At 38.7% G+C, this 27,531-nt stretch overlaps 1 protein-coding gene across 6 annotated transcripts in view; it reads left to right on the top strand.

The window, feature by feature from the left end:
- Positions 1–27,531, top strand: part of LOC128026271 (bifunctional heparan sulfate N-deacetylase/N-sulfotransferase 2) — a 105,928-nt gene that overhangs the window by 61,828 nt on the left and 16,569 nt on the right. For 5 of the 6 annotated variants that reach the window (XR_008186384.1, XM_052613190.1, XM_052613187.1 and 2 more), the window contains one exon: positions 8,977–9,065. The exons of the other annotated variant lie outside the window; for it this stretch is intronic. The gene's annotated coding sequence lies outside the window, so the exon portion shown is untranslated. The remainder of the gene's footprint in view (positions 1–8,976; positions 9,066–27,531) is intronic. 6 annotated transcript variants of the gene reach the window in all.

Raw genomic sequence — 27,531 nt, 5'->3', positions numbered from 1 at the left:
ACACTTTCCTCTCTGGTTGATGGTATAGGTTTAGAGCACATACACATATCTCACAGTGAGCTTTACCTCTTACATTAACTTGGATTATCATTTATCTGCCTTTAAAACACTGCCCTTAGGGACACAGCATTTGGTAATCACAGAAACCAATGGAGAAAGACAGCGGGGCGTGAAAACCTCCATGAATATTTTCATCAGGTAATCCTTTGTCTCTTGGGCTCACACCTCCCATAGCACTAATCATCCTCTAGAGTTGTATGCGTCTGCTCTTGGGTTTAATCCAGGCAGCCTGTGATTAGCTGGGGCCTGTCGTAGCATGGGGCTGGATTAGTCTCCCGCCCCGTCAGACACTTGCTCCATCAGGCCTCTGTCTCTAGCCTCCATGTGGAACTCTTATCTCTCCCTGATGCTGATTTTATGGGCTATAATGGACAACACTGGCAGCATGGCCTAAGGGCAAGAGAGAAGGAAGGATCTGTGCTATTGGAATAGGACTAAGGTTGTTAAATTGGCATTAGAGACAGACCTCCACCTTAGCTAATGAGGGGCTTGGAGAGGTGCTTATTGTCCTTGTTGGTTTATTGGGTCAAATTTTAGTCAGACAGGGATTCCTCAAAGGCTCAAATATTAGCGAGTCTCAGTCTATTGCACTCAGCCTTTACTTGTTTATGTGGTGAGATAGATATTAACTCTGCTCCTCAGCTTCCAAATCACTAAGGTCTGACCTGGAGGTGGAATTTAGGTGACTTCCAATAATAAAAACTGAAAGCCGTTTGTATGTGTGTGTGTGTGTGTGTGTGTGTGTGTGTGTGTAAGGTGTGGGCTCTTTCTTTGGACAATTATTGCTGTCTGTGTGTTTGGCCCCAAGCACAATGGTGTGGAGAACACATTTCTCAGCTCTGCTGTCCTACTGCCTCTGGACACCACGCCTGGTTGGCCTTGTCAATGTCACCCACAGATGCGCCTGCAATCTTCCACCTTTATTCATCTCTGTTTCCCTCTCCTCATTGCTCAATCCCACTTTGCCATCTTTTCCCTCCCCTTTTTCTTTCTCTCATCTGATCCATCTCTGATCTCTTTCCTCTGAATGACCTCTCTTTTGGTGTGATATATCTATGTGTGTGTTTTTGTAAACATAAAATATGAGTGTGGTAAATGAGCCAGAACCAGAGAGGAAATGCAAGCTCTGTGACTTGCAGGTGTGAGTATATGATGTGTGCTGTGTTTGGATGTTTAGTCTGTATGAATTTGCTTAAATCTTCAGTTTCACTTATTTCTTCAGATTTGGGCAGTTTTTGTCCTGCTTTGACTATTTTCATATATTTTAAAATGCAATTTATTCCTGTGATTTTTCAGCAGCAATCACTCAAGTTTCTCAAGTCTCATTAATCTTTCAGAAATCATTCTAATATGCAGATTTGGTGCTCAATTCAAGTCACCTTTATTTATATAGTGCTTTAAACAAAATACATTGCGTCACAGCAACTGAACAACATTCATTAGGAAAACAGTGTGTCAAGAAACATTTCTTTATAAATTGTGAAAATTATTGTGTATATATTGTGTATATATTGTGTGTGTGTGTGTGTATATATATTAGGATTCTTTTATTAGGAAAGAACAAAATAACATAATTTATTTGAAATAATATTGAATATTATATAAAATAATTAATTATATAATAATATGATAATATTACCAACAGTGGATATACAGTACAATCAATTGATAAGGACTGTCATATAAAATCATCTCAAATGATATGTTGTGTTTGACAGCATTCTGTGGGTGGAAAAGAACATTCTGAAAGTTTTTGGGATACACTTTGACTGGCAGACGTCTTTGTCTCGATAAGGCCCACTTCATTGCAAGTATTTAGTGTGTTCTAAATAGTTATATAATGAATTGACATGTATTTTTATTATTCTTCTTCACACATAGTGTTTCATATGTCATCTTTTGTATGTTCTTCACTGATACTGTTGTCAACTTGGCAACAAAGTAGTCTTACTTTTGATAAAACTTTGACAGGTCATCGGAGCTCCAGGGACAAGTTTTTTTTTTCTTGTTTCTTCACACAGTAAATACACTACTGATCAAAGGTCGGTGCAAGGTTTTGTTTGTTTGTTTGTTTGTTTGTTTTCTTTTGCATTAAATTAATTCTGAAGGATCATGTGACATTGAAGACTGGAGTAATGACTTCACATTACAGATTAAATACAAATAATGCAAACTTTTGAATGCTAGGGGGGGTCATTTTAATGTGACCATAAAATTACAAAACAAAATTGTCGAAAAATCTTTTATTTGTGTTTTCCCCTAAGCACTTTGTGAATTAACACCATCATTCTCTAGAGTGTCTAACCTTGACCAAGGTGACACTAAATGCCTCTGCTCTTTACATTTTAACCAGGTTTTATTTCTTACCATACCACTGTTCTGTTCATAGGTTTAAACGAACCATCCATCATAGCTAAGTGGACATTTCAACCTTGGTTCTTTCATCACCCCGTAACCAAACTGATCCAGTCAGATCAAAAGCTCTGCCCAATCCCAAGAGCCCCAGCGAAAAATTTCTTTTTGAGAAAAGGAGGAGCGTCCTTTCTACCTGCACAGCTGACTGAGCTGCCCCTTCGTCTCGGCTCCTTGGAGACGTACTCTCACTTTCTCTTTCTGTCTGCCATGGAGAGGTTGAGAAGAGCTGTAGATGGCGAAACCAAGAAGTTGGTATCATGTCACTTAGGAGAGAGTGTTTGTTGGATTCAGCCCTTCTACTCTCTCTGCCTTTGTTCCTACCTTTCTGTCCACGAAGCAACGAGTATGTTATCTTCAACTCCTCAGCTGATCCTTTTGTTTATATCCCGTCTGCAAAGTAAAGCACAGACAATGTGTGAGCCATCACCACTCTAAAAATAGCAGTCAGCTGATTGGGAGCGCATCTTAATGAAATAAAGTCATTACGTTTCTGTGAACCACACAGGAATGTTCCCCTGGATTTCTCAGCAAAGCATTGATTTAAGCAGCGCTCTGACGGTCTCTAATGGGAGTAGTGTAGTTAATGGGATGTAAGGGCAGGTCAGAGGAGGTGGAGGTCAAAAGGTCATCCATTGTCATGGCTGTTTGATGAACATTTCTGTCTTTATATGTCCTTAAGGTTTCTGCTTCTCTGTTTTCCTGTAGTTTGGAATACTTTTGATGTGGTGGTTCTTCATTATCTCTCTCTTAATTATTATTGTTAATGTGATGAAGCACAGATTTGCTTCCCCACAGAGAACATTTATAGTGTCCCCACCTACACAAGAGTCGAGCTGCTTTTTTGACCCATGGTCGTGCTGCAGTGCCCTTGAAAGGGTTTTTATGAAGAGCCTCCCTGGATACCTGTTTTTTTTTTAAGTAAATAATTCATCCAATAAAGGGATAATTCATCCAATAAAGAAAATTCTCTCATTGTTAACTCATGTATTTTGAAACATCTATGTGATTTCCTTTATTCCATGTTACATAGAAGCAGAGATCATTTTCTCTTCAAATCTCATTTGATTGTTTCCAGATATCAGAAATAGGCACTTTTGGGCTCATTTATTTTTAGGAAATTTGCCTCTATTCAAATAATTTTAGCTGAATTGTCCAGAACCTACTAGCATAACTCGTCCAAATTCTCTGATGAGCTCCAAATATATATATATATATATATATATATATATATATATATAAACTTGAAAATCCTGGTTTTGCTCCAGTTGAAGGCTCTAAACAACCAAACAACCTTTTTTTCCCCCGATACTTTTCAGAATTTGGGACCTATAAAATTGATTTGCAGATTTAGATTCCTGGCAGGAAACATACGGCTTTGGTAAAGGTGGAGGTTGCTTTCTCCTTGGCATACACCAAAACATTCTACCTGCTTCCAAAAGTAAAACTCAAAACATTTGCTTTGAACATGTTGTGATGTTCCATAGGGATTAAATGTTCATTTTTTATGAGCAGGGATCCTTCTGTGTTTTATCAAACAACAAGCTCTGCAACCGAGATGACTCAACGAGCACATGAGAGTGTAAGAAGCAGCTCTTTTATGAAATATTTTAAGTAATATTATCAGTGCTTTCAGCCTTCATTTTGAATGTTGTATTCCACTGCCATTCAAAAGTTTGTATGTATATGAAATATTGCAATTTAAAAAAACAATTTTCTTTTTTTATATATATATATTTTTAAATGAATTGTAGAACGGGAATAAATAGTCACTAAATCTTATGGCAAAATGAAATATTTAGTGTCACATGATCCTTCAGAAAACATTCTAATCATTGTATGCTTATTTGGTCCGCAAGAAACATATTATTACATGATTTTTTTCATTGAAATCATGCTACATTTTATACATTTTTGATGAATAAAAAGTTCTAAATAAAAGCATTTATTTAAAATATTTAAGAAATTATTTTTAACAAAGTTCTTAGTGTCTCTTTTGGTCAGTTTATTACAACCATGTTTTATAAAATTAATTTATTTAAAAAAAAATTACTGATCCCAAATTGTTGAATGCAAGTGAATATTTAAATGTAAAAAAAATTATAATGTATTTTTTTTTAAAAAAAAATTTTTCTCAACTTTTTAACATTTATTTTGCTTTTTTTTACATTTTGCCCACAACAAATGAGGCTAGTGGTTTAGAGAATGGATAGATGGATGGATGGGTCTACACTGATGTACTGTCTTTGAGGCAGATGTGTGCAAAAGCTGTGTCCAGTGCTGAAGAGAGTGACAGTATTTGTCAAGGTAAGGAGATCATATGACAACAGGTTCTCCTCTTTGCTTTATGGAATACCTTCAGAGAGACAGAATGGCATCAGGGATGTGTGAGAGAGCTAAACCGGCCATATCTGTCCTGTGGTGATGCTTTTCTGACAGCCTTTTTTATTTTAGGACTTAAACAAATTGTTGTTTCACTTTCACATATCACACTGATGAATTTAAAGTGTTTTCTGAGTGGGCTTTATTTGTTCCTCTGTTCGCCTTGTCTCACAGAGCAGCTGATTTGTGATGGGACTGTTGCTCTCTTCTTCATCTCTCTTACACGTGGCTTAGTTTCAGGTATGATTAAATCATTCACATGGCCCCCGTGTGGCGCAATTCTCACATGTGCAGCCCACAAATTGAAAGCAGCGCTTATCAAATGCCACTGGGATTGCAGCATCTTAAAAGGGTATTTCGCTTATTATATCGCTCCTCCCTCCACTCATCTTTTATTTATGAATTATGCCCATGATTCTGAGGGTGGCCACAGCAGCACAGCCCTCTACAATCTTCAAAATGATGATTTTCTAATCTTCTCCCTGTCATTGCACATGGACCGGTGTCAATGTTACACCGCTCTTTCACGATTTCTGCCGAAGCGATGAGTCACAGCCAGCCATACACGGTCACACACACACTCACACTCACCACTGGTGCAGTGAGGGAGAAATGAGAGCTGGGTTTCTTTGAAAGGTCATTTTAGATCTCTGTAGGCTTCTGTGTGTTTTGGCATGTGCAAACTGGCAGTGAGTGGAAAACTGCATAATGAGGGGATAGATGGTGTTTGTCCTCTTCCTGCCTGATGATGCAGAGCTGTTACAGGCTGACATAAGTGTCTCCATTGCTGTCAAACACTCAACCAATCAGCACACTGTCTGCAGGCTTAGGGATTTTAGCCAATCAATTAAGTGCGTACATGAACTCTGTTCTATCACGCTGAGCTGGGGGGACACTGTTTAGGGGTGGGCTATGTCTAACGATGTGTAGATGGATGAATTAGATGGTGTAGTATGGAGTGCACAATTTACACATTTACTGATATTTACTATGTCACTCAAATGTATTGAATTTCATTATTTGTGAATTACATTTGGGGTTAAAATGTCTTAAACACGAAGTATCCTGTCTTAAATTATGTTAAATTACAGCAGATATTATTTCTGGAAATCCGCCAAGAACGTGTCTAAATCATATCTCACCCACAAAACGTAAATTATATTTTGCATTTCTTATTTATTGTTTGTAATGTAATGACATTTTTTTGACGATTACATTTTAAAACACGTTTAAATACAGGAAAGAAAACAATGATTGTGAGAATGAATTAGAGATTGGGGAGAGCATATCATGAATTGCCTCAAAATTGTCACAGTACAGCAACGTACGGTTCTAAAATAATAAATTAATAAAAATAATACATTTTGCAAAATGTATCCATTTTTTCTTTATGCAAAAGGGGGAATTACCATTGTTTTGTGAAATTCCACTTCATACTGTATTATTCTGTAGAAATACTGAGTGGTGCACTAGTATGGTAATCATAAAGCAAGGACTGTACAGGAAACAAAATGGGAAGGAGAGACATGTAGTGAGGGTTGAGTTGGGAGATTGCTCACTGTTGCTTCTGGGAATCCTCCAGCCCTGATAGCCGTGCTTCGTTGAGTTTCTTTATCAATATTGAATTAGTCAGTGGAGAGTGGAACATGGCTCACGCTGGGACTTTGACACTGTACAGAGGTTACTTGGTGTATGAGAAGCAGAGACAGGAAGAGTGCTGTTTAACTATCCATGTCATTTTTGGAAATGTTTGGTTTAAATGGTGACTTGATTTTTTTTATTGTTTTGGTTGAATCAATGACTTCCCACTTCTTTTAACCTCTGGTTGTCCATGTCCATGTAATGAATGTGCAGAACTACTCATTTTGTTCAAATCAGCTTGTCATTGGGTTATCTGAATGCCTAGTCTACTAATCTGGTCTGGTTTTAGGTTTGCCTGATCTCTGACTCGTTCCTTATTTGGGGCATTTCCAATCAACCGCTAAATTCAGTGCCACAGAACACAGGGGTCTTGAGACGCTTTTGAAAAATCAGACTATTTTTAACTTCTACAGCGCTCTGTCTTGCAGCGCACGTGGCAGGATGGGCAAACAACGTGAGATGCAACACGGCAACTAAAAACTGTCATTCTGCATGTTTACGGCTGTGGCGATTGTACTTTAAAGAGAATAAAAAAATAAATAAATGCAGTGCTATCAGAGAGGGTTTACTGTGCGACAATACAGCACACTGTCAGAATGCTAATTAAAACAGGCACTAAAAATATCACAAAAAAAATCGAAGTAAACCAATCAACTAAATGTTAGACGATTTGTCGTCAACATTGTGACCCATCTCTACTTCCATGTGCAGGCATGTTGTTAGTTGACATCATGGTAGAATTTCCTCTGTTGGTCTTGTGAGAGATGATCTGCATCTTTCTGAGATCCATTAAACATTAAAATCTCAATTTGCGTCAGCAAGAACAAAGGATCTTTCCTGGGTACTTCCTCTGTTGTCTTTTCTGCCCAATCTCTTGTCTCTTTCTCACTCTCTCTCACTTTCTCTCTCTCTCACACACACTCTCTCTCTCTCTCTCTCTCCATGTGTCCTTGTTTTCTTTCTCTGCCTCCTGTCGTGCATTACCAGCCAAAGAATAAAGTTCCAGCATAAATGCTCTCATAGATAGCACCATGAGCACTATGAGACAGATCACCATGAGGTCTCTGTTTTTGAAAGCCAGATCTGGGCCGTATATCTTTATTTCACTCTTCATTATGTTAAGTATGCATTTCTTCCAGCGGATGTCAGAGACAAGCGTGTTACTTAGCTCTTGCTGTGTTAATGTGTGTTGTAATGTGTCAGGATGGTTGACTAGTTACTAGCTATCTAACAACGAGCTAGTTGATTAGGGAAGATGATGTTTTTATGCTTTTGATGCAAAGATTTGGCATCTACAACATCTCAATGAATGTTTTAGTGAACTGCGCTGTTACGGTCTCAAAGTTGCATGTCTCAATTCATTGTCCTTAAAGCATTGTTTCCACTGGCATTAAAGCACCATTTACGTACAAATTAACCACCTTCAACAATTGAAAATTATCTCTGTCAGCCCTTAGATCACCTGCTGCGAGCAATGATCTGTTATCATGCAGAATCCACAGGTGTTTTGAAGAGATTAAAGGACACTTTTCAGGTGTGTGTCAGAAGTTACACATTATACACCAAAACCAAATGAAAAAAAAAAAAAAAAATTCTAATTTGCAATTTAAATATTATCAAAATTCGATTTATATTCAAATTTAAAATGCATAATTTCAGTTAGGGTGAAGAAAAGCTTTTGGCTTCTCTTCTGAGGCCACAAGAATGCACGTTTATTCAAAGCATATGAAAATGACTGTAAAAAAAGTGCTTAATATAAAAAAATTTGAATATGTTAACAAAAACATTATAATGCAATGACACTTATATTGTTATCACATCTCGTGCGCCAATGATAAAGCGCCAAAGTATAATTTGACCATCCACATTGGTGCACTGTCCGCATTATGTAGTTTTCGTCATCAAGAGGGCTTGCGGACAGCCCTGCACGAGGTGAATGATGACAGAAGTGGTACTGCTTGTCGAGCTCGTCCGCCTTCTGAAGGCTGTGCGAACGAGGCTGTGTGTGAGACGGAACAGAACATGGAATGTCAAGTATATCTGGGGCGGGCCTTAAAGCTGTCTGCTTAACGGACATCTACAATTCGAATGCAACATTTTTGCATTCGAATGTGGATTTTTATTTTAAATTCGATGAATATTCGAAATCCTATTTTTTTTTTTTGACAGCCCTAATAAATAAATGATGATTGTTATTACTATATTCACATTCACGTTTTTTTTTTTTTCTGGATCTCTCTCCTGTCTGAGTGTGAATCCTGTAAGTGTGACGGACTGTAATTGGTCAAGGGGTGGGTTCTTATCGGTGCATAGTTTGTCAATACACACAAAGCTCTGTAGTGATGTTCAGATCATAGTCTAGGAGAGAAGAGTGGACTGTCTGAGACGGAGACACCTGGCAAATGAGCAAGTGCAAATATTGACTGCAAAAGTGTCAATCTATCAAACCCTCACCGCATGTCCTCGCTGTCCTCATTACAGGTGTCTGAACACACGCTGAGATTTACACACTTCCACCCAGGACAAATCCACTAATATACTGACTGATTTATCAAGACCAGCTGCAAGAAGTAAGTGTTTTTTTTTTACTGTTCAATGAAATAATCTTGACTTTATCAAGCAGCTATGGATAATTGGCCTACATTTGTGTTTATTCATTATTTCATTAATTATTTTTTTCTTAAATGTGATGGTTTCCAAGGCTTAAGAATACAGATGACCCTATATAATAAGAATTTGGTTTTCTGTGATGTATTGAACATTGTTTTGAATTCTGCTGATGAAATGTGTCACATGCATTGCTTTAAGTGGGCCGGTATGCACCGTTACTCAGTACCGCCACTTCCAAATATAGCTCTTGAGCGTACCGCCACCTCTCCGTGCGCCAGGAACGTGCTTTTAGCGTACCGGTACGCTCATTTGGACATCTGTTTTAATAGAGGTTTTAATCCTTTGCCAGTGCTGCCGTTTTTCAGAGCGCCCTTCACAATGTAAGCTTCCTAATTCATCCCACCGAGAGCAGAGACTACATCACCCACACACCCATGACTTTTACAAGTGAGAAGCGCATGCGTTGCTTTTGTTGCTGTCAGTAACAACTTAACGTGGCCGGAGAGAAGTTGTGAAACGCGCACAAAAATTCAAATACAGTGAACAACACTTAATATGCTCTCCTGGCACCTGACCCAATGATTGCATTGTTTGGGGTTTCTCCTCCTTTACTTAATCACAGAGTTTCGATGCAAAGCACAATTATGTATGGAATGGTAGTTGCAAAGAAAATGATTTTAAAACTTTGGAAGTCAGATACTGCGCCTCAGTTTAGGATCTGGTTAAGTGAGCTCATTGGTATATTGCATATGCAGAAGGTCCGCTATGGCATGATGGCATGATATCTTAATAAATTTTCAGATATTTGGGAGCCATTTTTGGTTTTGCTTTTGGTTTCTATTCTGTATATTTTTTCCTGTCTGTTTTTTCTTTTGTTACTTGTATATAAAATTCTAATTAAAAAAAAAAAAAAAAAAAAATGCTCTCCTGGCTTCAGATTCTGAGTACTACAACAAAACTGTCAAAATCAGATGACTCGCTGGCTGACACCCCGTCATATCGCTGCAGGTCAGATGCAGGTTCAGACTAATGAAGTAATGCAGTAGCTCTTTCAGGCAGGGTGACCAGCTGTCCCGAAATCGAAACTGTTGTCCCGAATCCCGAATCTGGCCCTAATTGTCCCGAAAATTATACTAAGGCAAAATCTTTAGTTATTGTCTGATAAACATTAAAAACTGTCTGCCGAGGTTGAGTCGTTCTGCAACCAGCCCCCGCCGGCTGCTCATTGGCTGCAGGATCTTTTTTCTAAGTTCTAAAAAAATACCGTAGGCGGCTAGGCACGAATTTAGATATTCATTTATCGAAATAATCTATATGCACAAAGACAATACGACCGTTTTATCCCCTTTTTGTTTTAAAGCTTGATGAAGAGAGCGCAAGTTGCTGCAGCTGCGAGGAGGACAGTGATGCACGCGTACAGGAGTGATTGACAGTTCGCGGCATTGTGTACAAAAAATACTCCGCTACTTAAAGCCACTTAAAGCACTGGTCATATGGTAAAACGATGTAGTGGACTTATATTGAAAAGTTCTTTCATAATATTCTTTTTAAATTTAAAGTTTCAAATTAATTTAAAATGGCTTGAACATTTTAAATAAATCACCATATGGAAACATTTTCTAGTAAAAGTTAAATTATAATAGAATTCCAGCTATTGTTGTAAAAACAATAAAAAAAATTAATAACATTTAAGAAAAAATATATAAAATTATGTATATAGTTTTCTTTTAAAATGTTTCTTGTTTTGTGACGGTGGTACTAAATATATCAACATGGCAAATTTATCTCCCAAAAAGAAAACTTGCTGCTTTGCTCTTTTTTTTCTCTTATATCAAGCCAGAAACTTTTAACAAACTGATTTCCATCTTATTAATACAGTACAAATCTGATGCAGAATTAATAGTGTGAACCTTGTACATCACTCATTTTAATCAGATTTATCATCATTATTCATTAGCACCTCATATCAAAACAATCTTCACCTCTCACTTCCAAGTGGCTTGTTGGCATGGTAACAGTCTTAATTCCACTACAGTGAATGAAACACACACACGCAAGTTTTTTCTCACCTCACTGTGACTGAGCCACACAATCGCTTCATGCCTACTCTGAGGGCTCAGAAAGTCACATTTTATTTAGCCTTACTAGACTTTTCTTTGAATTTGCCAAGTATGCGTGTGTTTGAATTGCGTATTAAGCCTTAGTGCACCTCGAGCTGGTCAAATTTAAATGTAATTGACCCTAGAACCAAAAGGGGCTTTTATGTGTCTCTCTCGAGCGAATGCTGCCAAAAGCACATGCACTCTTCCATGGCAGGTTATAAGCCAGATCTCCATAGAGAATACAAGCTCTCCAGGTCTTTGATGTTGTCCTCTCGCTCATCTCTGTTGGTGTGAATATGCAACCGGGTTCCCATTAACACTCACCTATGTAGACGCTGGAGACTGTGTTTTATAAGAGAGACACAAAGTGAGTGCAGCGGGATTATCTTGATTTGATATTGTTTGCTCAGTGGAGATTGCATCAGTGCGTAGTTGTCCTCCTTTGTCATCGTCTGCCTCTCTGTTCCTAGTTCTTATTCACTCTGCTACAATTATTTTTTATTTTTTTTCAATGTATAACTGACAGCTTGTGGGTATTAACCCTGGATCCCAGATATTGATAATGACTTGGCACAGTAAGAAATACTTTATTTAACCAAATGGAAAGACACTGAGAGCTGCCTTCTGTTGTTTGTCATATGCTTACAGACACTTTGTCTACACTAGGAGTAATCCTAATAACCCATCCATTGAATGGGGTATAAAAGAATTGATTGAAGCTGAATGGCATTGATTGGAGAGCTGGCAGAGAGAAATGCGACCATTACTGTATAGAATCAGGTGTATTGTGCAACGGGTGCTCAATGTGCTCCTCGTCCCCCTCTGACCTCTGCTCAGAGAGAATATGAGCTGAGTTGCTGAGCACAGCTCTGTCATGGTAATGACACGGGCCATTGTTAGCCAATTGGCGAGCTGTCATTTTTTCCCCCCTCCTCTGATGCTGATTTGATTTAACTTTAGACTAGAAAATGAGTCTCGGGAAATGAGGGGAGTTTCATTTCATAATAGATAGAACATTTCCACTTTGTGAATCTAAAAATAATGAGACTCTTTTCAGTGATGAATTGGGTATTGTTGCTTACCATCTTTCGTTACAGTTAATTGTTGGTGAGTAACTCTATGTAGTGATGCTTTTAGCCAAATTAACTGTCAGTTTGCACCAGTTCTGAAATTGGTAGCTTGACATCAGAAGTGTTTTTATAATACAAATTCCTGTTACAGCAGCTGTTCTTATTAATACTCAAATTGTATCCTTAAAACAAAGACAAGTAGCCTGTGGTATGTTTCCCAAAAAATAACATTCAATTACTTAATTAATTTATTTATTGATTTCTGTTTCTCCAATTTAAGTAAATTCAACCAAAATGTTGTAAAGGTATTGTAAGAGCAATCCATATAAACATGAAGGCTCAGATGTGCTTGGCACATTTTGCATGGACATTTTGAAGTATTTTTGGTGGAATGGGCTTTCAGTGAAGGGTCAGAAGGTTTCATAAAAAATATCTTTATTTGTGTTTCAAAGATGAACAAAAGTCTTCTGGGTTTGGAACAACATAAGGATGAGTAATATATCACAATTTCATTTTTTAGTGAACTTGCCCTTTAATTTTTCCACCATTTAAGAAATTCTGATGCAGGAAAAATTGTGACCAACACCTACAAACTGATCTCATTGTTTAGACGCCAGCTTCACGGAGTCCAATTAGCTTTCGAAAAAGTCATTAGCCTAGAGCAGTGGTTTTCAACCTGTGGTCCGCGGCCCACGTGGTATTGCAGGTGGGCCGCCAATTATTTTCTGTTCATTTCCAGTCCATTCTAGGGCTGTGCGATTAAAAGAAAACGTCCTAAAATCACGATTTGAGCGTGCGCATATGCCTAACTCCAGGTTCACACACTGTCTGTGATGGCTACGAAATAGGCTAGAAATAAAAACGTGCGAAAATAATTCATGTCTAACACATGAGCATAGAGTGAATTTGTTAGTGAACAGGATGCAGTTTAAGTGAGAAGAGACACGTTTTAAGTGTGCACACTGTCTCCTCGCAAAGCAGCGTGTATCTGAGCAAGCACGACCGGTTTTGTGACAGAGCAAAGGAAATCTGCTGCGAACAGAGAGATTCGCACTCGTGCATTATTTTAATGTGCTTTCGCGTTATATTTATGCGCTCTCACTGCTGACCGCATACACATACTGTATACACACTGCAAACACCTGAGGCACCGCTACAATTAATGAGCTCTATGAACAATGCATGGCAAAAAAGAAAAAAAAGTCCCTGTATACAGGATTTTTTATTTATTTATTTTTTTTGCCACAAGTCTATACATTTTTTTACATCTTCACTATAGTGATAATTTTGACTTATGTCTGTTCTAGAGATGTTACAACTTTTTGATAAAGCTCTGATTGGTTTTCTTTTGGAAATATGTTTCAAATTAATCCTGAATGCATTTATGACTGTAAAAGCACAATTGCAAAATTGATCAAAAAAATCGCGATAGTTTTTTTTTTTTTTTTTTTTTTTTGCCATATCGCACAGCCCTAGTTTATTCAATAAATATAGTTTAACATCTAGCTTCTGAGTACTAAGTTATTAACCCAACAATAGCGGGGTCAGTTAATTTTTTTGAAGTGGGCCGCGCAAACATATGTGTTTGGTTGTGTGGGCCGCGGGTTGAAAAGGTTGGGAACCACTAGCCTAGAGATTCACATACTGTACTTTTCCACCCAGCCCTGTGAATGTGTACACAGTGTACCTTTTTAAATCAGTTTAGGCAGACTGTTTTTTTAATTGTCCTAATTGAAGATCAGATACATTTTATGACTAGTTTATGCAGAGATATTTTGTTTAGTGCACCCCTGAGCTCGATCTGCATATCCTTATGAATTACAGCTGTAGAGATGTTCAGAGATATTCCTTATCAACATTCTCTGTGTGTTTATGTGTTTATGTATTGATCTTGCTGATTGTGTTGCCTGTGTGTGGGTGTACAAATGCGTGTGGATGCAGATATTCTCTTGCGAGCGGATATGTTAGTGTACTTGAATGATTGTCATTGTTCTGTGACCTCTGTATTCTGAATGTTTGAGAGAGAGAGAGTATAAATGCTTCAGTGTCCTGCTCTGTGAAGCTGCACAGTGACCATGCTCCACAAAAGCCTGCTCGTCTGTGTGTGTGTGTTCTCAATTCCAGTGCTCGCGTCCCACTGCTCTGCATATTTTGCACGTCTCTTTATTAACACACCTGATTCAGATAATCAGCTTGTTAGAAGTGAGCTCCGCATGAACTGTGTTCCCATTGTTCGTTGTTCCCTACTCCCTGAGCAGGGGAAATCTGTTGAAGTTTACCTCACTTCGAACATTCATTCACTGATTTGTGCTGCGCGGCGTCTTTACACACGGACAAGTGTGACGTCATATACCTCTGTAAATAATACAATTTAAATTCACATCTTGCACACTTCAGTGCACTTGGATTGGAACATATATGTTTGCTTTGAACTGGAATCATGGTGGAATATCCTGTGATGTCCACTTCGCAGGGCACTTATGTTCGAATAGAACAAACATCTGAAGCGCTAAGAGAAACGTACAAAATGTGTAGAGCTGTGGGGCGTGAGGACTGGAATTAAGAACCGCTGTATTAGTAACATCAGCTCTGCCAGGAAGAGAATTGTGGCCCCTGAACCTTGTCCCCGCCCCCATCTCCTCTCCTGTCCTCCTTCCTGCTCTTTTCCAATTAAGCGAGCACCTTACCCACTCTGCGTACCTCTAAGGACATCATCTTCACTTAGATGCTGACACCCAGTGCAAGGGAGAGACATTACCTCATATTGAGGGCACGGTTGACAAGATGTTGCTCTAAAGGTCCATTACAGATTTTGATTTGTCTAATTCAGACCTCCCAGCAGGGAAAGATTCATTATTCAGAGCGGGCTCGCATGCACATCCCCTCGATTGTATAATGTTGTCTGCCTGTATTTGTGTGTTGGAGAGAAATATACCTAGTTTAAAGGCAAGTTTGTCCTCTAGGACTTTTGTGTTGCACGGTGCGAATGATCATGGCGTGAATACTGGAGGATACTGGATACTGGCAAGCGTCTTCCTCAGACAGAAAGTGAAAAGATAACTGCACAGAGTTTGTGCCAAAGAAATTCGGCAAAGACGCCTTTTACAGTTTTTGTTGGGGATGTGGCAGGGTCCTAAAGCCCGGGCAAGGAAAACAGAAAGACAGTCTGGAGTAGAGAAAGGTTGGTAAGATCGCTCTCATATACACAAAAACACTACCCATTGCTTTTTCTCACGCCTAGGGTAAGCCTCTGAATGGCCAGCTGTGATAGCATGGCTTCGTATTGAAAGCACATTTTCTTTTCTTCATTGCACTGTATAACTGAAGCACCTCAGGTAGAGAACGTGGGTGGTCTGTGGATTTGTAACTTGACGAGAGTTGATCTATTGTCAGTTGTCATTTTGCCTTTCACGGTGTCTTTGCACAGTGTGACCAATTAGAAATCTCTAAATACCCATGTGACGCTGACACTGGTGACAGGAGCTGGCCATGATTGGCCACTTTGACATCTGGCACTGAATATATACATTTTTAGCCATTCCCTTCCCTGTATACTTAACACACACCTACTCTGAGACACACGCATCTCTCTGCACAGTCTTTACACAGCAGCAGAGCGCAGTTGTCAGCCCTGATTGGAGCACTAATTTTGGTTTCCTATTGCATTGTAGAAGATAGGGACTGCATTGTACAATGTTTTGTAAATCTAGCCCATAATCATTAATGATGCTATACAAAGTATTTATTATTGTTATTTGTCACTATGGTTACACACACTGATCAAAGCCATAGCAATAATGAGGAGTGGATTACCTATTCATTAGATGAGCCATTGTATCACTGTTTTTTTTTTTTTCAGTAGCTTGTGTATATATATTTTTTAATTATAATCCTCTTATAAAGCATGAAAAAGATGAACTCTGATCATATGGTGGTATAGTGTTTTAAATGTATGTGAAGACTCACTGGCCAACTCAGTGAAAGCAAAACTCAAAGTCTCATTAACTTAATTATTGAAATAACAGGCTCTGTATTTCATCACATTAATCAAGCGTTTTCACACTGTCGCTGGTCTTGTTTTTAATATGGTATATCCGGTTAAAAATAGTAATTGTAAAGATCCTGTCAAGTTCCTGAGTTCTGGTCTATTTAGTTGCACTCTGTCTTTTTATAGAATCCCAATCTGTGTGTGTGTGAGATTGTATTAAGTGCTGTTGCTGCGAAATTTCAGAATTTTGAGAAAAATGGTGAACCTCAAGGTACTGGGAAAACTAGCTTCAACCAATCACATAATTAAAGATTAGGCCCCTTTTTGACATGTTTGTGCACTTTATATTGTAATAAATAAAAATCCACCTCATGCCATGAGCAGGGCGAGATATTTAAGGGATGCATGATATGTTGTTACACATCTACAATTATATGTCAGCCACCACTAAGACCTCCTGCCTGATTTCAGCTGAGTGCCACCATGACCATTGCAGGTTAGTGTGCTGCCTTCAGCAGAGCTTTGATCAGAGTTTCCTGTGAACTCCTGAGTGACCCTGCCTGCTCCCGCTCCAGGAGGACGGTCATTGCTAAGGGACATAGTGCCATCAGCCCTCCACCCCCTGCTGCCTCTTCTGCACACCGCCAGACATCAGAAAGCATAAAGATAGAAGGAAATAGCATCCCACTCTTAGGGCTTTTAAAAACGACTGGTCTGCTGCTCAGAGATGTGCTCGGTTAAAAGCCACTTCCCTCACATTTGAAGGTTATTCAAGAAGTTCTAGAAGTTTCTGCCTGGAAGTGGGAAGAGAGCCATGGTTTCACTTCACACTATACAGAAGTGTTTCAGGAAAAGACAACAACAGGCTTCTCACTTTTATTTTAGGCAAGTGACGAAGTACACTTTGGAAACGGAAAGTTAACCAGTTTTCTTTGCATGACAGACCAGACATTAAGTTAAAGAACAATCTGAGAGTTAATGGTACATGCCAACAACAGCAATTATGTTGCTGCCAGGACGCATTTCTTTGAGCTACAAGGTGATGTGCATTAGCTAGTTTGTGAAATAGATTGTGGCAAATTTTCTTGCTGCTCAACTCGTTACACTTTGTTTCATCAAAATCTACTTTGAAACAATACAGTGTAGTGCTGTTGCATTACAAGTTACTCTTATTAGAATGTTAATGAGGCTAAACTGTCTGATGAACAGAGCATTCAGATTATTGAAGAAATGTTTGGCAGGTTCTCTGTACCCCAATATACAGTGGGTACGGAAAGTATTCAGACCCCCTTAAATTCTTCACTCTGTTATATTGCAGCCATTTGATAAAATCATTTAAGTTCATTTTTTTCCCTCAATGTACACACAGCACCCCATACTGACAGAAAAACACAGAATTGTTGACATTTCTGCAGATTTATTAAAAAGGAAAAACTGAAATATCACATGGTCCTAAGTATTCAGACCCTTTGCTGTGACGTTCGTATATTTAACTCCGGTGCTGTCCATTTCTTCTGATCATCCTTGAGATGGTTCTACACCTTCATTTGAGTCCAGCTGTGTTTGATTATACTGATTGGACTTGATTAGGAAAGCCACACACCTGTCTATATAAGACCTTACAGCTCACAGTGCATGTCAGAGCAAATGAGAGTCCGGCCAAACTGAGCTATCGGGGGAGAAGAGCCTTGGTGAGAGAGGTAAAGAAGATCACTGTGGCTGAGCTCCAGAGATGAAGAGAAAGTTGTAGAAAGTCAACCATCACTGCAGCCCTCCACCAGTCGGGGCTTTATGGCAGAGTGGCCCAACGGAAGCCTCTCCTCAGTGCATGTACATGAACGCCAGCATGGAGTTTGCTAAAAAACACCTAAAGGATTCTCTGGTCTGATGATACCAAGATATAACTTTTGGGCCTTAATTCTAAGTGGTATGTGTGAAAAAAACCAGGCACTGCTCATCACCTGACCAATACAGTCCCAACAGTGAAGCATGGTGGTGGCAGCATCATACTGTGCGGATGTTTTTCAGCTGCTGGGACAGGACGACTGGTTGCAATCGAGGGTAAGATGAATGTGGCCAAGTACAGGGATATTCTGGATGAAAACCTTCTCCAAAGTGCTCAGGACCTCAGACTGGGCCGAAGTTTCACCTTCCAACAAGACAATGACCCAAAGCACACAGCTAAAATAACGAACTTCACAACAGCTCCGTGACTGTTCTTGAATGGCCCAGCCAGAGCCCTGACTTAAACCCAATTGAGCATCTCTGGAGAGACCTGAAAATGGCTGTCCACCAACGTTTACCATCCAACCTGACAGAACTGGAGAGGATCTGCAAGGAGGAATGGCAGAGGATCCCCAAATCTTGTTGCATCTTTCCCAAAAAGACTCATGGCTGTATTAGATCAAAAGTGTGCTTCTACTAAATACTGAGCAAAGGGTCTGTAACCTAGGGCCATGTGATATTTAAGTTTTTCTTTTTTAATAAATCTGCAAAAATGTCAACAATTCTGTGTTTTTCTGTCATTATGGGGTGCTGTGTGTACATTAATGAAGAAAAAAAATGATTTTAGCAAATGGCTGCAATATAACAAAGAGTGAAAAATTTAAGGGGGTCTGAATACTTTCTGTACCCACTGTATAAGAAGTATATAACACGCATATAAAAAAACTGCTCTGCTTTACTTGGTACTGGAGGCTGTCTTCACAGTATGGCAACCTGGAAATGGGATTTTGAACCCCTGTAGTAAAAGTGTTTCTGTGTAACATGTTGACCCCTAATTGGTCAGGAGTAGTTGATCGGAGAGGAGAAGTATATAGGTTCTGTCTAAGGACAGGTGGGGTCACAGTCTACATCTGCAATCTCTCTGTCCTAGATCTGCCACGGGGCATGTGCTCACAGGTCAAAACTAAGGGCAGGTTTCCTCTCATTCATGTTTAGCAAGTGGAAACACTGTATTTCAAAACCAGTGCTGTCTAAATATTTGTAAAGCATGCATGCCAAAAATACCATACACCCTTACTCTTTTATTATGTCTGTTTTGTAGGTTTTCTCATAGTATGTGTACTAATTACCCAGTTTACAAGTACAATGATGGAGTTTGAGTTCACATTGAAAATATGGGATTTAAGTAAAGCTGAAAAAAAAAAGTCTGATCATTAGTGATTATCTGATCAAAGTAATATGTTTTATGACTTTGAAAGAAAGAAAACCAGATCATTTATGACATTGCATATTTTACCAATTTGTGACATTGATAAAGTGTAAAAATTTTGATTAAAAATTGATAAAGCTCTTTTGAAACTTGCGAAATCATATGCCACTATATCCAAACATTTTAAATAATAATTTTAATGTAAAAATAAAATGTTCGATTGTATTTTTCACTCAAATGGTTATGTAAATAATTCTGTTCAGTTAGAAGTGCCTTAATAATGCTATTAATAATTTACACACTATTAAGCTGCAACCTTGTATTGTAAATGTATTGAGCTATATTGAGAAGGTTCTGTAGCTGTTGGTCTGGCAGATGTAGATTATTCAGTCATCCCTGTAACATCTTCAACCTTGACCTTGTCACTCTTCTGGTTTGATTTAAGAGCTAGTCTTTGGTCAACTCACTCAGAACTCTGTGTTCCCATATGAGGAGCAACAAAGACAACTCTTTCTCTATCCTCCTACATTCATTCTTGACTTCCTAATGATGATGCACAGCTCAACCTGTCACTCTCTTCCAGTCTCTATCTTATTTTCTTAGTTAAATCTCGTTCACACTAAGAATGATAGCTATAAAGAGCTATAACAATAATTATTTTAGCATACAACGCCAATGATTATGTTCTGTTTTTTATAAGCACGTGCTGCCGTTATGCCATCTGTCGCTTTAAATGCTCAAGCTGTTTGAAGCAGGTCGTATTCTGATTGGCTGTCAATGTTTTTATAGTTCATCATCTGGACAAAAAAAAAAAAACATTAGGAAAGTGATTCCAGCATTATAATTATAGCTGTGCTATTTATTTAACTTTACAACTATATCTTTGTCATTATAGTTATCGTCGCTGGTTTTTGAACAGGTATTTTGCCTTTCAAGTGTGTTCGCACTAACAGCATGTTTCAGTGACAAAGAGACTGGGAGTCATTTGTTTTACATGGGAATTTTTGTTTTTGCCATTTTGATACCATTGAATATAGCGTTCATTTAGGAATGCCTACTATACCCTACCCATCTGCCTCCAGACAGTAAATGGCAATCATGCTTTTGACACCATACAGGAACTTCTCTTGGGTCTTTTGAGATCAGGAAGGTCTGGTGGTCATCCAGCGGACTATGTAAGCCAGACAGGTGTTCAGATTCCTCCATTCTGCCTTCAGAGCAGGCACGTGTCCCCCATCCCACACACGCACACACAGTGGGTGGCCAGCTTTGCTCGCCTACGCACCATGCAGGAGCTGGAAGTTTTTTTTTCCCCAGCCATGTGTGGTGTTGCGGGATGGAAACAACATGATCTTGAGATAAAATGAGCTCAGACATCCCCACAACCTCTCCTGAGCTTGATCCTTGTCACTGCAGCTCTCCTGCTTTCTCAGCTGGATCAGGCCCCACGCCTCTGAATATCTCCAAAATAAAATCTTGGGCAACTGAAATATACTCACAGTTGCCAGCCTAGTCACAGTGCAGTTAGCATGTGGCAACTAAGCCTGCTCATTCTCTTTCACTCACACACATACTCTGACACCGATCAAACGCACTTCTGCATCGTGGCGACACTCCAGCTCTTGGATTAGCAGGGATGATAGACATGACATTCTCACAGACAATGTAAATATTTTGACACAGCCTTCCCGATGCCAGTGGGCACATGGTGGCATCCACCTGCGAGAGAATGAGGGAGAGACATGTCTGCCTACTGCAACACTCTCATGATGAATAGAGCTTCTAATGAGGTGTCATTTTTAATCGTTAAATATTTATTCTGCATTATTGAAATAGATTGGCCCTCAATATTTTTCAGTGTGAGAATCTTTTTTGTTGTTTTTACCCCAAGCTTTTTTTTCTTCCCTCTAGCCATTTCACTGTTGCAATGCTTGTCATTTCTAACAAGATCTGGTCTCTCAAAGTCGTTTGAAGTTAATTTAACAGAGTGTCAGTAAGTGTTGATGAGTAGAATATTTCTGGGCACACTTTGAGTCCTGAATGTAACATGTGTGGCCGCTCGCAGGGAGTCGTTTTCTCAGCTGTCGCAAGGCTTAGGCGACATTTAGAATTTAATAAAGAATGCCTTTCAAATTCCAGTTCAGTTCTTGATTTTGAATTGAGTTGATTTTTAAATGTGAGTAGTTAAAATTAACATCAGTTAAAATTCAGTAGAGATTCTTAAAATGTGTTTTTAACTAGAAAAGCAAGGTTTTAAACACTTTAAAAGGCTGTAAACACAGATGGATGAATACAAATTAGAACTTCTGTATTAAAAGAGAGCCAATTTTTCATCTGACATTTACAACAGATAAATGACAAATAAATGTCCTCCTTTTATGAAAATTCCCAACATTATGGTAAAAAAGATCTTGTTGTGGTACATGTCATTTGAATACTAGGTATCTAGAGAGGCTAGTGAATGGAGTTCCATTCGTTCAGTTCCTAGACAGTAATCATGGACAACTAAAAATGCAAAAAGCAAAACATTTCTGGTAAAAGGAATGATAGAAAACAGTCTGATGGATGTTTTTAGAAAGAGGAATAATAGATTAAATTGACATTGTCTTTCCGGATTTCTTTTTGTCCATTTAATACAAATACACTACTTGCATGTGTACTGTATAGTCCTTTAGGAAAAATGATAAAGAAAAAATCGAATTATTTACCCATTTGCATCTGCAGAAAGCATCTATTACACATTTTTCCTTTGTGTAAATGTTCATATTTATGACTGTTTGACGACTTGGGCAGATTTCCCTTTTTTAATTTCACAAATTTTTCATTATCTACTTTTATATTCAGTGTTGCAGCATAACAGTCTGTTACAAAAGCTTGTGCTTTCTGTTTTCTTAGCCCAGTGACAAACTGCATCTAAAGTAATTTATTCCAAAATCCTCAGGTACATAAGCTTTCTTTTTTGATGAATATGCAGAGTGCCCACCCTTGAAAACAGATGAGCATGGTTAAGTAATCGCTTTTATAAGGTCAATGCTGATTTTATTCACATCACTGGCTGTCACCATAATACTGTACATCCCATCCTTTTCTTAAGATGGCAGCTTTCATAAAAACTACTGTCCCGATTTGGAGACTTTCCATTTAAGCTTGTCCCAGTTGTGTTAGTTTTTTAGTCTCTTTGACGTCTCCAGTTAAGTCTGGCTCACTAATTTCTGTCCTATAATCCCACAATTAACAGAGACTGTGCTGCAAGCATTATCAAGAGATCAGCGGCCAGCATGTAGCTCACATCAGTAAATCAGCTTACTTTGGGTAATTCCTTTACAGTCAATCATAATACATTCTGTTTTTGCACTATTTTCAGAGAGAGAGAAGCTGGCATTCTCAAAAGCCAAATAGAAAGCAGCGCTTTATCAGCAGTGCCGCCCTCATTCCCACGTGGAAAATGACGGGTAAAATAAACGCTTTAAAGATGTAGTTTAGCCACACTTCACATTCCTAGTTGAAGTCTGAGTTGGATGAGAAGCAGCAAAGCACTTTTATCTGTCCACACCAAAAGAAATGCATAGATTTGATAGAGGTCAGATTTTTTTATTGTTTCAGTTGTTCCCTCTCAGCTGAGATTAGAAATGCTACGAAGAAGATAAATGGGGGGTTGGGGAGTTTTATCCATTCCTCTTTGGTTTTGTTTCGGCCTGTGTTTCGTGCACTGGAGTCTATTTGGTGTTATTTCTGGTGAATAATCAGAAGTGGGCCACGACCTGTGGAATCTGACGGTCAGCATTCTAGTGTTTGGGTAGTGAGGGCTTGACCCTGGGGTTGCTGGGGCAGAGAGGCTGAGGAGAGGGTCCTCACATGGTTGCCCTTCATCTCTTTGTCCCATACGATTGTGGTTCAGAGAACAAGCATTGCTGTCGTCACCCTGCGGCTGTCTCAAATTCAGGGGTTTGAAATTATAGCTCTGATAAAGCCACAATCTCCAGGTGTTTGTAAAACATTTCCTTTGATTAAAAATAAGCTGAGTTTTTTTATTATTATTTTTGTCCCCCACAGCTTGTAATTTCAATAAATAATTTGCATGTTAATTGCCCCACAGGACTGAATCCATCTAAAGTTTTTGTTCTGCTATTGAAGCGTTTTGTTATTGTAGAAGCAGTCTGTATTTTTTTGCTTGAAAATTGGATGTAGCAGGTAAGCTGCAGGCTCATTAAATTTCTCCACACGTTTAAAGTGCTATTTTTTTTTTACTTACTATTGATTGAAGCAGTCTAATTTTCTTTCTCTCGTGTGTGTGTGTGTGTGTACAGGCAAGATGCCCATGATGCCCTGAGGCCTGTACACCTGTGGCTCAAATTCAGTGTGACCTTGGGCCCTAATGTTAGCCCCCTCATCCAATTTACCCAGAGACCTTAATTCTCTCTGCCCATTGTGTCTGGAAGCCCCCTGCGGGTTTTTCTTTTTTTTACACCACACCATCAGTCCTACAGGCTAATTACGGCCATTTGCCAAGGCAACCATCACTATTTGCTCATAGTTGGGGTTAGAGGTTAAAAAAGGCCTTTAACCACAAGTATTAAAAATTGGGTGTGTAACATATCCCGCACCATTTGTGCTACAGAAATCACCAAAATCATGTGTCCTTAAACAACCACCATAACACCTTTCAACCACAAAAAAAATTAATAAAAAAGCAACTTACCAGTTGTGTAGAACTAGCTTGGCAACCTGACACATAACCTTAGCTTAATTGCTTTTATTTTATGAAAATGTGGTATAAAGTGGTGTGGATGCATTTACTTTCCAGCAGCTGTTTTGATCAGGTTTGGATCTGATTTCTGTTAGTGGTCAAGATACAAGACAAAGGCAGATTGAGTTGTTCTGCCATAATTAGGTAAGAGCAGAAATAAACTGAAGTGATGGAAATCTGAGAGCCCACCTCGCCCACAAAAAAGCTCAGCTTGTATGGATTAGGGGTCAGAGGTCATATTGCTCATGGGTCAGTGAGGCATGGCAGTCTTGCAGGGTAATTTATGCAGAACCAGAGGAACTAGCTGGTTGGTAATTTTGTGATGTACGTTTAACACAATGTGTTAACCAAGTGCTTTTTTGTTGTTGTTGTTGTTGTTGCCAGAAATTAAGACGGACAAGGTTTTTGTTTTATCCAGCTGTATTTACTCAGTGCAACTTATAACATCCAAGTAAAAGATATAAAACCAACATGTCAGGAAAAAAAAAAATCACCCCCCCTCCTAAAAATGACTTGTAAACTCAGTCTCAATGGCACACATACCCATATGACTTTCAACTTTAATGAGCTGCGGTCATTTTAATTAGCTCAGCATGAACATAGCTGTCCTGAAGCATTCCTGTCCTTGGTAGTGCAACTGAAGCAAACAACCAACTATGGTAGGCAAGGCGCTGTCAAAAAATCTCCGGGAAAATTCCAAAGGCTGAATGAATGCCTAGAAACACAGTGAAGTAGGAGGTATTTTTGGTAGAACACAGACCCTCCCTGGATCAGGACGTCACTCCAATCTGGATGAAAGAGCCAGGACGAATTGGTCAGAGAGGTGACCAAGAGGCATACAGCAACACTGAAGCAGTTGCAGGAGTGTATGATATTGTGTGCACGTGACAACAGTATCACAAATTCTACACAAATGTGTAGCTTGTGTGGGGGGGGGGACAGATGAGGCAGATGAGATTAAAATTGAATGATTTGGCCTCAACACCAAGCGATATATCTGGTGGAAGTTCGATACAGCTCACCATCTAAATAACAGCATTCTTCCAGTAAAACCTGGTGGTGGTGATATCCTGTTATGGAACTGGAGCACTTAAATGGATGGAAAAATGGATGAGGCAAAAAAGTGTCTGCTTTTTTTTCTGTGATGGCAAAGCTGAATTTTCAGCCGTCATTACTCTGGTTCAGAAAAAAACTTTCAACATTTATAATAAAAACCCTTATTAATAATTGAGCAATAATAATATTTGATGATAACTGACCGGCAAATAAGCTAATTAGAATTATTTAAATTGTCCTTAAAAACATTGTCATTAAAAGGGAAAATTTAATTCTCTCATACACCGCTTTAGGAGGTCAGTGGAGCTTTATTAGTTAGCATGGACATGTTTGTGCCTCTCTTGCTTTTTGCTCATCTACTTTCTTGACTGCTTTTATTCCTTGTTCTCTCTTTGCATCTTATTTCCTCCCTTAGTCACACTCCCCCATCTCATTTCCTCTTGTGCTTAAGTGTGCCACTGCTTTGCAAGCTTGTTTGTTTACGGACCAGAGCAGTGTAATAAACACAAGATATGCACGGCCATCCTGATCATTTCCTGGTCGAGTTCAGCTCTGAATAGTTCATGATTTGCATTCTCTGACTCAAATGTGAAAGCTGTTCTCTTGAGATGAGAAATGCTCAGTAGTAATTTTGTCTCGGCTTCAACAGGACATTCCATGTAAAACCATTCTGCTCAATGATTTAGGGCTACTGTTCCCTCTCTCTCATTCTGTTGCTTTACCATACAGATAATATAATGTTGAACTGGATACACTGACCTGAATGTATCTTTATGATCCCGTGAATTGAAACGTGTTGTGATGGAAACCTGTTTGTGTGTACTTGTTTTGTGTTTGTTTTGAACTGATGCAGAACCGGTCAGTGAGGTTAGAGTGCTCCCAGGCTAATAATAACCTAGGTTTCCTTATCAGGATGTGTTCCTCTTTAGGGTTCATTCTGAGGTTGATAAATTTAATGCAGCCGAGCACTTCACCGCCATTCTCTTTTTCTCTTTATAATTATTCTTTGCCTTCTCTCAGACAGGTGACTTACCACATTAAGATTCTCTGCATTTATTATTAGCTATGGAGGGTGGAAGTGGAGGTCTGTTTCTCTTTTGTGGTGTCTTTTAATTCTTCACGCTTTTTCTCTCATTTCCATTATTTCTCTTTCTTAGCTTATCATCTGTCCTAGACAAGGTGCCTTTGACCAAAGCACAGACTATGCTTGTTCATCTGTGGGAAAAACGATCCTTTAAGTGCTAGCCTGATTTATAGTTACAGCATGGCTGGCATTGATCATGTCAGAGACTGATAGCTGGCTGTAAGATGGCAAAGCCTCTCTTGGTGAGGAGAGGAAGGAGAAAATTTGCCTCCGATCCAATAATTTCCACCTCCAGCATCTTAAAAACTTGATCTAACTATAACTAGCTCTTTTCAATGGGCATTACTTAAAGGTCCCATGACATGGATTATTTCCTTTCCTTTAAATGCTTTTTAATGTTTCCTTTGGTGACTTATATTGTAAGTATGATATTAGCCCTCTATATATATATATATATATATAATTGTAATTTTATTTGTATTTTTTTACTATTACAGCTGTCGAGATTAACGAATCGTTGAAGTGTTGATTATATAATTATCTTTTCGATCTTTTCCAATCACACGAAAGGCTGCAGTGATGAGCATTGAGTAGACAGAGTCTGTTTATTGTGTAAATGCAGTGATCTCGTCAGTATTGCAACTAGGGATGGGTATCGTTAAGGTTTTAACGGTATTACTACTCTTACCGATACTGCTTAACGGTATTCTTATCGGTACTTTGTGTTGTGTGTGTGTGTGTGTGTGTGTGTGTGTGTGTGTGTGTGTGTGTGTGTGTGTGTGTGTGTGTTTTTAAGAACAAGTTGAGAACAGAATTAACATTTCTTTATTTTTATTTTTTTATGTAAAATTAATAATGGGCTTGTCTTGGACCAGAGGTGTTAGGAGGAGCTGGTTGGTTCATAGTAGCTGCAGCTTATATATATATATAGGTTGCAAAATGTGGCAATTGGCTATTTTGTAAACTAACTTGAGGTGCTGTGCATTTAAGTTAGCCAAATAAATGTTTACATTTACATACTGATTTTTCCTTATTTGGAATTTTAAAAACAAGTAGAAAATATGTTGATTTCATTATCATTTGAATTAAGAAAAAATTAAGGGAGCGTTCTTTGATCGCTCTCTGTAGTTAAATCACTATTTACATAACAGATTTGTTTCATGCTACTAAGAGAAACAACGTGAAGTTGATCGTATAGTCACTGGCTTGATTCACTGATGCATAA

Source organism: Carassius gibelio, chromosome A13 (genome assembly GCF_023724105.1).
Source record: "Carassius gibelio isolate Cgi1373 ecotype wild population from Czech Republic chromosome A13, carGib1.2-hapl.c, whole genome shotgun sequence".
In the NCBI taxonomy this organism is placed as follows: Eukaryota; Metazoa; Chordata; class Actinopteri; order Cypriniformes; family Cyprinidae; genus Carassius; species Carassius gibelio.
This window is presented reverse-complemented; position numbering and strand designations above follow the sequence as displayed.